Source organism: Mirounga angustirostris, unplaced genomic scaffold, assembly GCF_029215605.1.
Source record: "Mirounga angustirostris isolate CCGP_5_RB_7025 unplaced genomic scaffold, mMirAng1.0.hap1 SCAF_2, whole genome shotgun sequence".
Classification (NCBI taxonomy): domain Eukaryota; kingdom Metazoa; phylum Chordata; class Mammalia; order Carnivora; family Phocidae; genus Mirounga; species Mirounga angustirostris.
Window position 1 is genome coordinate 68,773,195 of NW_026991710.1, and position 12,402 is coordinate 68,785,596.

At 35.2% G+C, this 12,402-nt stretch overlaps 1 protein-coding gene across 5 annotated transcripts in view; it reads left to right on the forward strand.

Moving 5' to 3' along the window:
• ARHGAP24 (Rho GTPase activating protein 24) overlaps positions 1–12,402 on the forward strand; it is a 511,960-nt gene that overhangs the window by 422,602 nt on the left and 76,956 nt on the right. The window contains exon 2 of one of the 5 annotated variants that reach the window (XM_064584736.1): positions 9,355–9,423. The exons of the other annotated variants lie outside the window; for them this stretch is intronic. The gene's annotated coding sequence lies outside the window, so the exon portion shown is untranslated. The remainder of the gene's footprint in view (positions 1–9,354; positions 9,424–12,402) is intronic. 5 annotated transcript variants of the gene reach the window in all.

Below are 12,402 nucleotides of genomic sequence, written 5' to 3' on the forward strand. Positions count from 1 at the left end.
ACTTATGAATTTGCCAAATTAGATTTCCCTAAATATTTAAATATGTTTATGCACTAATCGAAATCCCTGAGCTATTTTACTTATTTATTTATTTATTTATTTATTTTATTTATTTATTTATCTATCCATTTATTTATTATTTTATTTGAGTATACTTGACACACAATGTTACATTAGTTTCAGGTGTACAACATAGTGATTCACCATCTCTATATATTATGTTGTGCTCACCACAAGTGTAGCTATTTTCTGTCACCGAACAGTGCTATTACAATTACATTGACTATATTCCTTATGCCGTGCCTTTTATTCCCCTGACTTATTCATTCCATAATGGCAAATCTGTACCTCCCACTCCCTTTCATCCATTTTGCCCATTCCACCATCCCCTTCCACCTGGCAACCATCAGTTTATTCTCTGTATTTATAGTCTGATTCTGCTTTTTGTTTGTTCATTTATTTTGTTTTTTGGATTTCACATATGAGTGAAATCATATGGTATTTGTCTTTCTCGATCTGACTTACTTCACTTAGCATTATACCTTCTAGTTCTATCCCATATTGTCATATCCCTGAGCTGTTTTAAACCATAATAATATATTTAATTCTCCAAAGTACTGCTGTCACCTTCCAAGGCAGACAGAGAGATCTGCCAAAAACTTCTCAAGCATGTAATGAGAACTTACCAGCCTTATGTCCAAATGCTTAGATTTTATAAACATTTTTCTTTTAAAAATTCAAAAACTCAGTTGTATTACTTGGATTCTGCACACACATAACCCTATTTGGTTTTGAACCATCTCTTCACCAACTTATTTGCACTTAAAGCAATTCTACACCCTCCTTTATTAATCATTTTTCCTATCTGACTCATTAACCCTGATTGTATGGTCATGATTTGGTGATATTGAAAATTGATGGACTAACCATCAGAAGTAGTAAAAGTTTTGAGTTCCAGAAAATTTGGAAGGAAATTCAGTTTTTTAAAACATGTTTAAGATACATATAAGACTGACTGAATTAGGAAATCTTGCCTACAAGAAGTCATGTTTTAAGAAATAGATCAAATAATCTATTACCAGCCTCAGTGCAGTTACGTTTGTGCATTCATGTGTGTTTATTTTAAAAGAAGTCATCCTCAAATGTGTTCATATCACCAATATGAGAATTAAAAAGAGAAAGTTGGCTTAGCCTGATAGTGTTACTCATTCTAAACTAGTATACAAGGGTTTTGGATTAAGAAGCAGATAAGGGGTAGTACTCTTTATGGGAATATCTATGCCCATAGTCATTTTGGGAACAACATGTGACTTTCTAGCCCCTATTCCTTCTGTAGGGTCTTGGAATGATTTATAATTAGAAGGGGACAATTGGGTGAGACCCCAACTCCAGAAATCGGTTGAGGAATTAACAAAGTGAACACAGAGACTCTTTTTAACATTTATTGAGAAAACAGCTTACACTTGAGGAAATCATAGAGTTAGTTTGTAATATGTTTATATCAAGTAAGTTAGGAAAATAGTCACAAGTATCCTTACTAGCGGAAGTGATAATAGTTCCGGAACACCATTCTTAGCATTACATTCTTGGCACATTATACAAGTATGTTCTCTGCGAAGCTAGCTAGAAGGCTGGGTTCAAATTCCAGATCCCTAAGGTGAGTTTTACATCCTGCACTTCCAAACATACACACTAGAGCTGATGAAGCCCAGCGTATCCAGACATAAACTGTGGGAGACAAAGTACTGGACAGTTAAGCTGTTCTGATTGTAAAGTTAATTTTAGTTGCTTAGGAGAACAAAATTCAAATTCAAACCAAAATCAGAGTTTTCTTAATTTTACACTATTACAATGATTACTAGTTGTCATTCGTTGAGTGGAATGATTTGATTTTAAGCTATCTATCATAGCATTTTATTTTAAAATACCAGTTTTTTGTATATACCAAAACCCATTTTATAAAAATTGAATAATTAGCATCTGTGGCAGTTAAAACTAGGAGATATTGTACAAAGGAAAATGTCCCAATTAAATTAAATCTCCTACTGAGCAAATACCAAACACTGCATTCAAGTAAAGGTAGTAAAATTTAGCTTTAAAAATGATTTATGAGCTTAACCCCATTCCTTCCTATTTTGCCTATAGGCAGAGCTGTGTAGAAACACCTGCTCAATGCTAGTTCCTTTTCTTTCAATGATTCTCTTCTAAATGTCTCAAATACTTTTAAAGTAACAAACTTTGGGGAGAAATCAATTATTATATTAATCATCAACACTTACTGAAGATTGAGGAGAGTGAGAAAAATTGAATATTGCTTTAATTAAATATGGAGGCATCTATAAACTTCCTCTCTTCTGCTTCATCAATTTTTCCCTCTCAAGTGAATAATGCCCATAAATCTATAACATTCTGTAATATTTCTCATCTTAAATCCTCTTGGCCCCACAACTCCCCTACCCACTCACTCCTACCCTCCATTTCTCTGCTCCTTTATACACCACAATGCCTAGGAGAGGTGTTATACTGGCTGTTTCTATTTTCTCTCTTCCATAATCATATGAACACATTTTCACGATGATTTTATTTCTGCTGGTGTGATCAATCCTCCAAGGACACCAATAATGTCCATGTTGCCCAATCCAGTGATCTCCATGTTTCCTAAACTGGTGGTCTGTACTCACTTAGTCGTCATTTTATTTAACCTCTCAACAGCACTCGACTCACTGATCACTTTTCTCCACTCAGACTCTCTTGTTTCTCTTCCAAACTCACTAGCTGCATTCTCAATCTGCTTTGCTGATTCCTCTTCCTTTTCTCAACCTCTACACATGGGAGCTCATTTGAGCTTCATTCTCACTATTCTAGCCACAGTATTCCCTGGGAACGTCATTCAGGCCCATGTTTTTAAATGACTTCCAAATCTGCATCTTTAGTGTGGACCTCACCTCTGGACTGCAGACTTTGTTTTGTTCACTGCTGTATCCTTAGAACCTAGAATAGTGACTGGCACAGTAAGGTGTTCAATAAATATGTATTGGATAAATTAATTAATGCTCTGCTTTACTTCCCAGGATTATTGTAAAACCCAAATGAATCAAGGGATATAGAAGTAACTTGCAAACTGTAAATCAACCTGCAGTTAATAATCTTGCAGATTTCTATTATTCAAAAACAATAAAAGGGGTGGGATACGAGAGAATTTTAAAAATGGATTTCAGCATTCTAATCTAGATCTTCAAAAGTGGCATATATCTTCCCAAATTCAGTGTTCTATTTCACTCATCAAATTCTGGGCATCAGGGAAAGAGGGATAACAAATCTGCATTCAGATACAAAAAGAAATGGTCTAGTGTTTGCTCTGATAAAAGTATGGTATCTTTAATGTATGAGGCCCACAAATTTGCTAGACTCAGTAATACCAAGTCAAATGACATGTCCTTGCAAAAGTAGTTGCACAGTGTTGTTAATCATTTACAACACAAATAAGCAATTAGCAAAGTTATATGATCCATAGTTTTAGAGCTTAGTACTTCATGGGCTGAATGGCTGTCACTGAAAGAGTAAGATATGGATACAAGCTAACAGGATGAGTGTGGCTGAAGTGCATGAATTCTAAAATTTATAGCCTCTGCCTATTAAAGCAAATTATCTTACAAGAGTAGTGGTTCTCAAACTTTATGATATATCAGAATCATCTGGCAGGCATTTTAAAGCACAGATTGCTGGGGCCCACCACCACTGTTTCTGATTCAATTGATTTGAGCTTGGGCCCACGAATTTGCATTTCTAACAAGGACCCAGTTCTTCCTACCTTTCTAGACATATACACTCTAGTTTCATCTCACATTGAGAAACACTGCAGGAGAGGGTTTATTTACGTGCTCGTGGAGGGTATAAAGTTCAATATAGCTCCAAAACATTTCTCCCAAACTTTCCAATATTCCTCGACATTCAAGTGATCATTTGTTCTGTGTATTAAGAGACCTCCTAATAAAACAGTACTTTTAATTTTAATTCAAACCATTATTGGTTTGTTGGTTTAATTTATTCAAACCAACAAACTCTCTGCCTTGCTTCTTTGACTATTAATGACATTCCATTTGGGGCAAGTTGGTGTTTATTGCATCAAGACTTGCTTTCCCTTGTGACTCTGGTCTGTATCATCATTGTTGAAGTAACACTGATCTAAATATACATATCAGCTATTCTACCTGCCTGCCTTCTATATCAATGAGATAAAATATTGAATTCACTGATCTCCCAAACTAGCCAAGTTAAATTAGAAGAGGACATAAACTCTAGATGCCTTGACTCTGCCAAGGAAATATTCTATCTACTTCTTGGAAATTTCGATCAGAAATTAATTAGATGCTGAGAAGGAAGTGCCTAGATTCTGAGCATCTGACATAAGTGAGAGTCAAAATATATTGTTGGACTTAAATTGAGATTCTATTCCAGGTCCAGGGCAATCTGGAAAACAAATATCCAAAATGTAATAAATAGTCTCATTTTTGTAGTTAATGTACCTAGCACAGATAGTAGATGTCTTGAATGAATAAATAAAATCTTTAAAAAATAAAAAATAAACATGACCAATATGAAAATCAATATTTACTTGAAAAATAAATCAATAGTTACTTTTATAGTTCCTACAAAAGGATTTTGCTTTATGGAGGTATTCAGAATATTTGTTCAAAAATAAGCTAGCTTTCTGCATTTTAAAGGATTCAAATTACACATAATTTACTGAAAAATTTAGGATCAAAATTTTTATACATGGCAATAAAAATAACAGCATGGCGTACCATGTCCCAAACACTATTCTAAGTATTTTGTGGTATTATTCATTCAGTTAATTCACAATAACACCATGAGGTAGGTGCTTTTAGCACTCTCAGTTAAAGATGAGGGATCTCACAGCTAATCAATGACTAATTTGAACTTGATGAGTCTGGCTTCACTGTCCTTCACTGACCACTTTTTAGTACTTCTTTGTAAGTACCTCTTGTTTTTGCAGTTTGATCCAGCTAGCACTTTTGGTCTCATATTCACATTTTTTGACATTTTTTATAGTGAAGTTTGAGGAAAGACAAGTGAGAAGTAACTTGTACGGTATAAAATGTTTATGTCAATGCTTTCTATATCTGCAGCCAAATAGACAGACTTCCAGCAAATCATTTCTAAACATAATGATTAGAAATCTACCATAATTAATAAATACCAATCAATCTATAATTAGTTAAAAAGTGTGCATTTATAGTTACTTTCATCTTAAACATAAATTAACTATGTAGTGCAGGCGGATTCTTACAAAGAGATTATGACCTAGGAAGAGGTGTAAGAAATATGTAAAACAGTTTTATAAAGTACTCCTGAAATTAAAATGTAGCATTAATTTTATTATAATGCAAGATAACATTTGGTAATTGTCTGTTGTGTGATATTGACTGCACACTACAAACAAAACGATGGTTATTGCTATCGGTCCCATAATTAATTGTCATTTTCTGATTTAGGGGTTTTAAAATATTCAAAATCTCATTAGAGAGTCATACAATTTTTCCGTTGACAACATGCATTGAAATTTTGCCCTTCTGATACTTTTGAAATTAGCCTTTGGGGACAAAATACTTGGAAAAAATTTTGATTAGCAAAGCATATCAAAACTCTTAATTTTCAGATAACCATGTCTCTGTAATACACAAAACAATATGGAAAAATTCAATGTAATATTGATTGTGAGACGAATTTGTTTTCTGGCCTCATCTGGTAAATTATGTGCTGTTTTATTGTTTTTTGCTGTTATTTATTAAGAGGTAGTGGTATCCATAGAAGTCTGTACTTTGTTGTTTGTACTTCACATAACTTGGGTTGTTTTACAACTAACTGGCTCCATAAAAGAGAGGAAATGTTTTCCTATTTCAGTAATTTTCCACTGATATTCTTCAGAATTTACTTTATATCTTGCAATTTATCATTAGAGTTCTACAACCAATGAAGACCCAAACTAAGTTTTGAGGCAGGTAGTGCTTTAAAAAAATAAAATAAGACCTTGCAGTTGTATGAGTGAAAATTAGTAACCCCAGCGAGAGCATAAATTATTTTTCTATAAGCTATATAAAACAAATAGTATAATAGGTCTAGTTTTGACCTGATTTGTAATTAGGAATGAGGAAACATTTTGCTTGTGAAATTATTAACAGTATCAGAGGAGTTCACTGAAATGTCCCTGGGTCTGTACCATGAACTGTACTTGGAAATGAACCCAAATGTCTATGATCACAGTTTCCCTTGAGCAACTTGCTTTAAAATTTAAATGCAAAGAAATAATTTCCTGTGCATGTTTAAAAGTTTATTGACTCAAAATGATACACACATAAATACTTTGCTTCTGAGTAATTGTTTTGCTTTTTAGTTCATAATTATGACAATTTACAAGTATTTTTCTCTGAGTAAAAAATAACAAAAGTTTACATTGGTAACTCTTCTTGGAAATTTCCACACAATAAATTCAGAAAAATATTTCTTTAAATATATTTTTTAAGAAGAGTAATGCACATAATAGTAGTTGTCTCTTTTTTACTGAAATAATCCTAGTGACATGATGCAGTCTGCACTCTGAGCAGCACTGGCCTCCTGTCCCAAATCTTCCTTTGGGGATGCTTCGGGATCAGAATCTGGGGAAGAAGGCAGACGAAATTATAGGTAAATTAATGAGAACTCAAAGTGAACAATCTTAAGCAATACTGAGTGATGTTAGTGACAATTACCTTCCAGCTCACCTGGGCTTTTTATGGATTTAGTGCTTTCATGACCATATCATTCCAATCATTTGTTCTGTTCAATAATGCTTTTTTCTCATATCAAATAATACATGATAGAACATCTGGAATAATACAGGAAAAAACACATGGTTGAGCATCTGGAAAATATAGAAAGGTACAAAAGGAGAGCAAAGAAATTCCCAATCCTATCATTCAGAGATAACCGTTGTTAAAATTATTGTCAATTTCAATCTAGTATCTTATTTATCGAACTTTCTGCCTATATGAAAATTGAGATAATATCACATAAAAATGTGTATATTTCCTTTTATATAACAAAAACTCATATTAAGAAGTATCCTTCAAAATCCTATTTTGGTGGCTGCATCATAAAGAACATTATCCATACTCCTATAAACAGTGAGCATGTATATCTTGGCATACCTTTTCCAATATTTCTCTTAAAATTAAAAAAAATTCTATGCAGAAGTATGCTAGTCAGTAGAGCATGTGCCTCTTGATCTCAGGATTGTAAGTTCAAGCCCCATGTTAGGTGTAGAGATTACTTAATTAATACAATTTTTAAAAATTCTATGCAAAATTATTCATCAAAAATATTATCTCTTAAATTATTATTTTATAATTATTAGAGGAGTCAAACTTTTCATATGGTTAATTGATATTGCACCTCTTTTTAAAATTAACAGTACATTTACTTTATTGTGATTTCTTTAGCTTACTTTTTAATTTTAGATTAAGCTTTTTCTTAGTCTATTAAATTCATCAAGCTTTTCTTAATCTACCTTTTAATTTTTGCAAGAGTTAATTATGTCAAGTATTTATTTTATTTCAGAGAATCTATATTATTTCTGGGAAAAAACAATTTATGTCAAATGCAAATATACAGAAGATCCCAATAAAATGTACACGTATTTTCAATTACATATAAACAAGTAAAATTGAGCAATATGACCTACTCAGTTAACTTAAAATCACAGATGCTTGAAGTATTAACACTCCCACCAAAGCATTGCTACCAACCCAAGCTAATATCTAAAAGATGTGTACAATTTTCTGAAGCATTGTATCCTTTAAAAATGTGTGCAAATCTAAAGTAGTATTAAAAAATTAAAACAAAGCTGAGCAGGTATTAATTTTCAAGCGGAATTGAACAATGTGGAGTATATACTGACTTTAATATATTATATACACACGTATATATGCTTATATGGATTGAAGATGACTATGACACTCTTACTTCAGTGAAAATTACATCTCAAGACTGCTTTTTAAAATTTCACCTTTTGAAAAAATTTTAGATCCATGAATAGTTAAATGGAACATTAAGCCCTGTAAAGGATTAACAAAGAGAGTGGAACGATTCACATGGTTGAAGGTCAATATTGAATTTATTTATCAGCTCGTACATTTGGTAAGTTGTTTTTGAACCCCTTTAATTGCAAGGTGCAGTACCAGCTCTTAGACCTGAAGGACTGTGAATTAGAACAGATGGCATCTCTAGTTGAAAATCATATATTTTTAGTAGCGTGTCTAGTTCATGTTTATATAAATGTCTCCAGTTGTTTTAATCGCATTCGTAGCAATGAGTCTCTATTTCCACCAAGACTGGTAGGTAAAGTTGCTTTCATCTTTTCCCCCTCTCTTGTTAATACCCTGTGGAATCAAGATCCATATCCATGGGTGAAGTTCACAGACGGGATTTCATATCTATGATTGGCAGTCTAAATGAGATTCAGGGTCAGAGACAGAGAATCAAATGAAAAGTCAGGGGATAATGGCCAGTTGTGCTTCTCATTCTCTTTCTTCCCTACTTGCAGGCAGAAACACACTCCAGTGGCTGTCACTCACTCATTACTAGGGCTGTCTCTGCCCAGGCTGGGAGTGACACAGCAGGATATTGCTGTCTGAATTGCTAAGTCTCCCTTAGGCAAAGACAATAATTAAAATATTCAGATTTCAAAATGGTAATTTTTTTGGCCTAGCACTGGGGTATAAGTGGATAAGAATACAGAATAAATTGTCAGTGCTGCGCCAAGCCAAATGAAGCATGTCTTCCTTTTGTCGTTTAGTTCTTTCTGCCACTTCTCTGTAATATGGCCATGTGCATGCATATTAATATGTGGCATATTTACATACATGTACAGTATATAATTTTAATGTGCATTGTGTATCAGAGAAAGATAGCTTCGTAATAAAAATCCATATATATATATATATATATACTTGCTATTGACTAACTGTTCCGAAGCATTTGCTAGACATAATATCTCTGAGGTCAAATTGAATAAAATTTGTTCTTTTTGCATTTGTAGGTGTGGGAGCAGTTAAATGAGGCTGAATTAATATTTGTAGAATTTCTCCTTTAGCCTAACACAGGGCTAATATTGTCACTTTATTTCATTGAATTCTCACAAAAATTTATTCTATCAGTATTATTATATCTAAAGCCTAATTAAAAACACTGAGTTTCCAGAAGTTATATAATGTCCCAGAAATCAAACAGCCAGTACAAGGTAAAATTAAGACTTTAGCTGGGTTTTCTCTGACTCCTACACCTATGCTTTTTCAGATACGAGTTGCTTAAAGTGATGATGGACCGAGGATGGACCTACAGGTGTAAGAGGGTCATTGTTTCCCAGTGAGTTGTTCTTTATAGTATGGGAAGGCTAGCCTTGTTTAGTCAAGAATTTATAAACATTAAGAAACCAATTTTTTTAAAGATTTCATTTATTTATTTGAGAGACTGAGCAAATGAGAGAGAAAGCACAAGCAGGGGGAGGGGCAGGAGGAGAGGGAGAAGCAGACTCCCCTGCTGATCAGGGAGCCCGACTCGGGGCTTGATCGCAGGACCCCGGATCATGACCTGACCCGGAGGCAGACACTTAACCGACTGAGCCACCCAGGTGCCCCAAGAAACCAATCTGATGTGATTCCTTCACCCCCCCTCTTACTCCCATCCAGTTGTATTAAAATATACAACACCAATTCTACTTGTTCATCTGATTGGCTTAAAGTTATTTCACTTCTTTGACCTTTCACATGTTCTATAAATTTACATCAGTGGTAGAAGAGTTCTATTTCTCAACCTAGGACAACTGTATGGAATTCAGAGGTCACAGATTCAAATGCCTATGGCTTTCACACCTATGTGCAGATTAGGTTGGACGGGAAAGAATAGTGAGTGGTGGGGTGGGCCTGTTATGAACTGGAGCCTGTAATGTAAGTTCCTCATGAAGGTGTTTAGATCCAGTTAGAAACAAACATAGAATGTATTATTTGTTTCAGAGGTACAGGTCTGTGATTCAACAGTCTTACACAATTCACAGCGCTCATCATAGACATACCCTCCCCAATGTCTATCACCCAGCCACCCCATGCCTCCCACCCCCCACCACTCCAGCAACCCTCAGTTTGTTTCCTGAGATTAAGAATTCCTCATATCAGTGAGATCATATGATACATGTCTTTCTCTGATTGACTTATTTCGCTCAGGATAATACCCTTCAGTTCCATCCACGTTGTTGCAAATGGCAAGATTTCATTCCTTTTGATGGCTGCATAATATTCCATTGTATATATATACCATCTCTTCTTTATCCATTCATCTGTCAATGGACATCTGGGCTCTTTCCATAGTTTGGCTATTGTGGACATTGCTGCTATAAACATTGGGGTGCACATACCCCTTCAGATCACTACATTTGTATCTTTGGGGTAAATACCCAGTAGTGCAATTGCTGGGTAGTATGATAGCTCTATTTTCAACTTTTTGAGGAACCTCCATACTGTTTTGCAGAGTGGCTGCACCAGCTTGCATTCCCACCAACAGTGTAGGAGGGTTTCCCTTTCTCCGCATCCTCGCCAACATCTGTCATTTCCTGACTTCTTAATTTTAGCCATTCTGACTGGTGTGAGGTGATATCTCATTGAGGTTTTGATTTGGATTTCCCTGATGCCGAGCGATGTTGAGCACTTTTTGATGTGTCTGTTGGCCATTTGGATGTCTTCTTTGGAAAAGTGTCTGTTCATGTCTTCTGCCCATTTCTTGATGGAATTATTTGTTCTTTGGGTGTTGAGTTTGATAAGCTCTTGGATTTTGGATACTAGCCCTTTATCTGATATGTCATTTGCAAATATAAATGAAGAGGGGGGAATCGAAGGGGGAGACGAACCATGAGAGACTATGGACTCTGAGAAACAAAGTGAGGGTTCTAGAGGGGAGGGGGTGGGGGAATGTGTTAGCCCGGTGATGGGTATTAAGGAGGGCACGTACTGAATGGAGCACTAGGTGTTATACGGAAACAATGAATCATGGAACACTACATCAAAAACTAATTATGTAATGTATGGTGATTAACATAACATAATAAAAAAATTTTTAAGAAGAGAACAAAGAAAACTCAGAAAAAAAAGAAATAAACAAACAAAAATGTCTCAGTCAGACATGACACTTGGATATGAACTAATTCAACCCGAGGTTGCAAGTGTACAGTGCTTAGTGTTCACTTAGTGAACACTTAAATGTGCATAGATATTTTGAGCACCTCAGAAGTTAGTATAATACTAAAACATTATCAGAATTCAGTTAAATGTTCCATTTTCCTTAAGTATTCCTTCTGTGAACAACACTCATTATTTTCAAAGAGACCAAAGCAGTATAGTTACTGATACATGTCTTTGGAAACACTCCTTTAGGGGCTCCTGGGTGGCTCAATTGGTTGAGTGTCTGACTCTTGATTTTGGCTCAGGTCATGATCTCAGGGTCATGAGATCAAGCTCCTCGTGGAGCTCCACACTCAGCATGGAGTCTGCTTGTTCCTCTCCCTCTGCTCCCCGCCCCGCCCCCCGCTCCCTCTCCCTCTCTCTCATAAATAAATAAATAAATAAATAAATATAAATAAATAAATAAATAAAATCTTTAAAAAAAATACTGCTTTAACCATAAAATAGGAAGTAAGGAAAACCATGACTCAAGACCCCTTTCAAGGTTATATATGGTTATGCCTGTTTTATAAATGAGAAATTTAAGTCACTAGGGAAATGTAAATATGGTATAAAACATTTCTAAGGAATTAAATCGCAGGCATCTGAGGTCTAGCACTTCAAAATTGATATTAGAGATTATAAAGGTTTAAAGGTATATGGGTTGTTCTTTGGAGGGGTAGTAAGATGAGAGAAACCATCAAGCTTTTGCATGGAGGCACCCCTCGGGTTTCCTAAAGCTTACACTTTGGTGCGAGGGCCATCTAGGGGGTTGCTTTGACATTTGTGGCTGGCCAGGCTGTGCCTTCTTCTCCTCTTCTCTTTGTTTGCTCCCCTGAAGGTGTGTTCTGGGAGAAGAGGCTTCCCTTCCATGATGGAGCAATAGAAGAGGACCGCTGGGTCAAAAGTTTTACATGTAGTTCTTTTCCCTTTCCTAGAACTCCCCTGATTGCCCATGATGTCCTGGTTGGCCTCAGTGTGTGTGTATTAAGCAGTACTCAGATTGCTCAGCACTTGCTTCCAATGAATATCCAGGCTCTGTGGATTACTTCTCCATCTTTCACTTTGCTTTGCTATTTCTCCTTATTCAGCAGTGCAGTGTGAATAGACTGGATTATAAGTTAATGCAGACCTA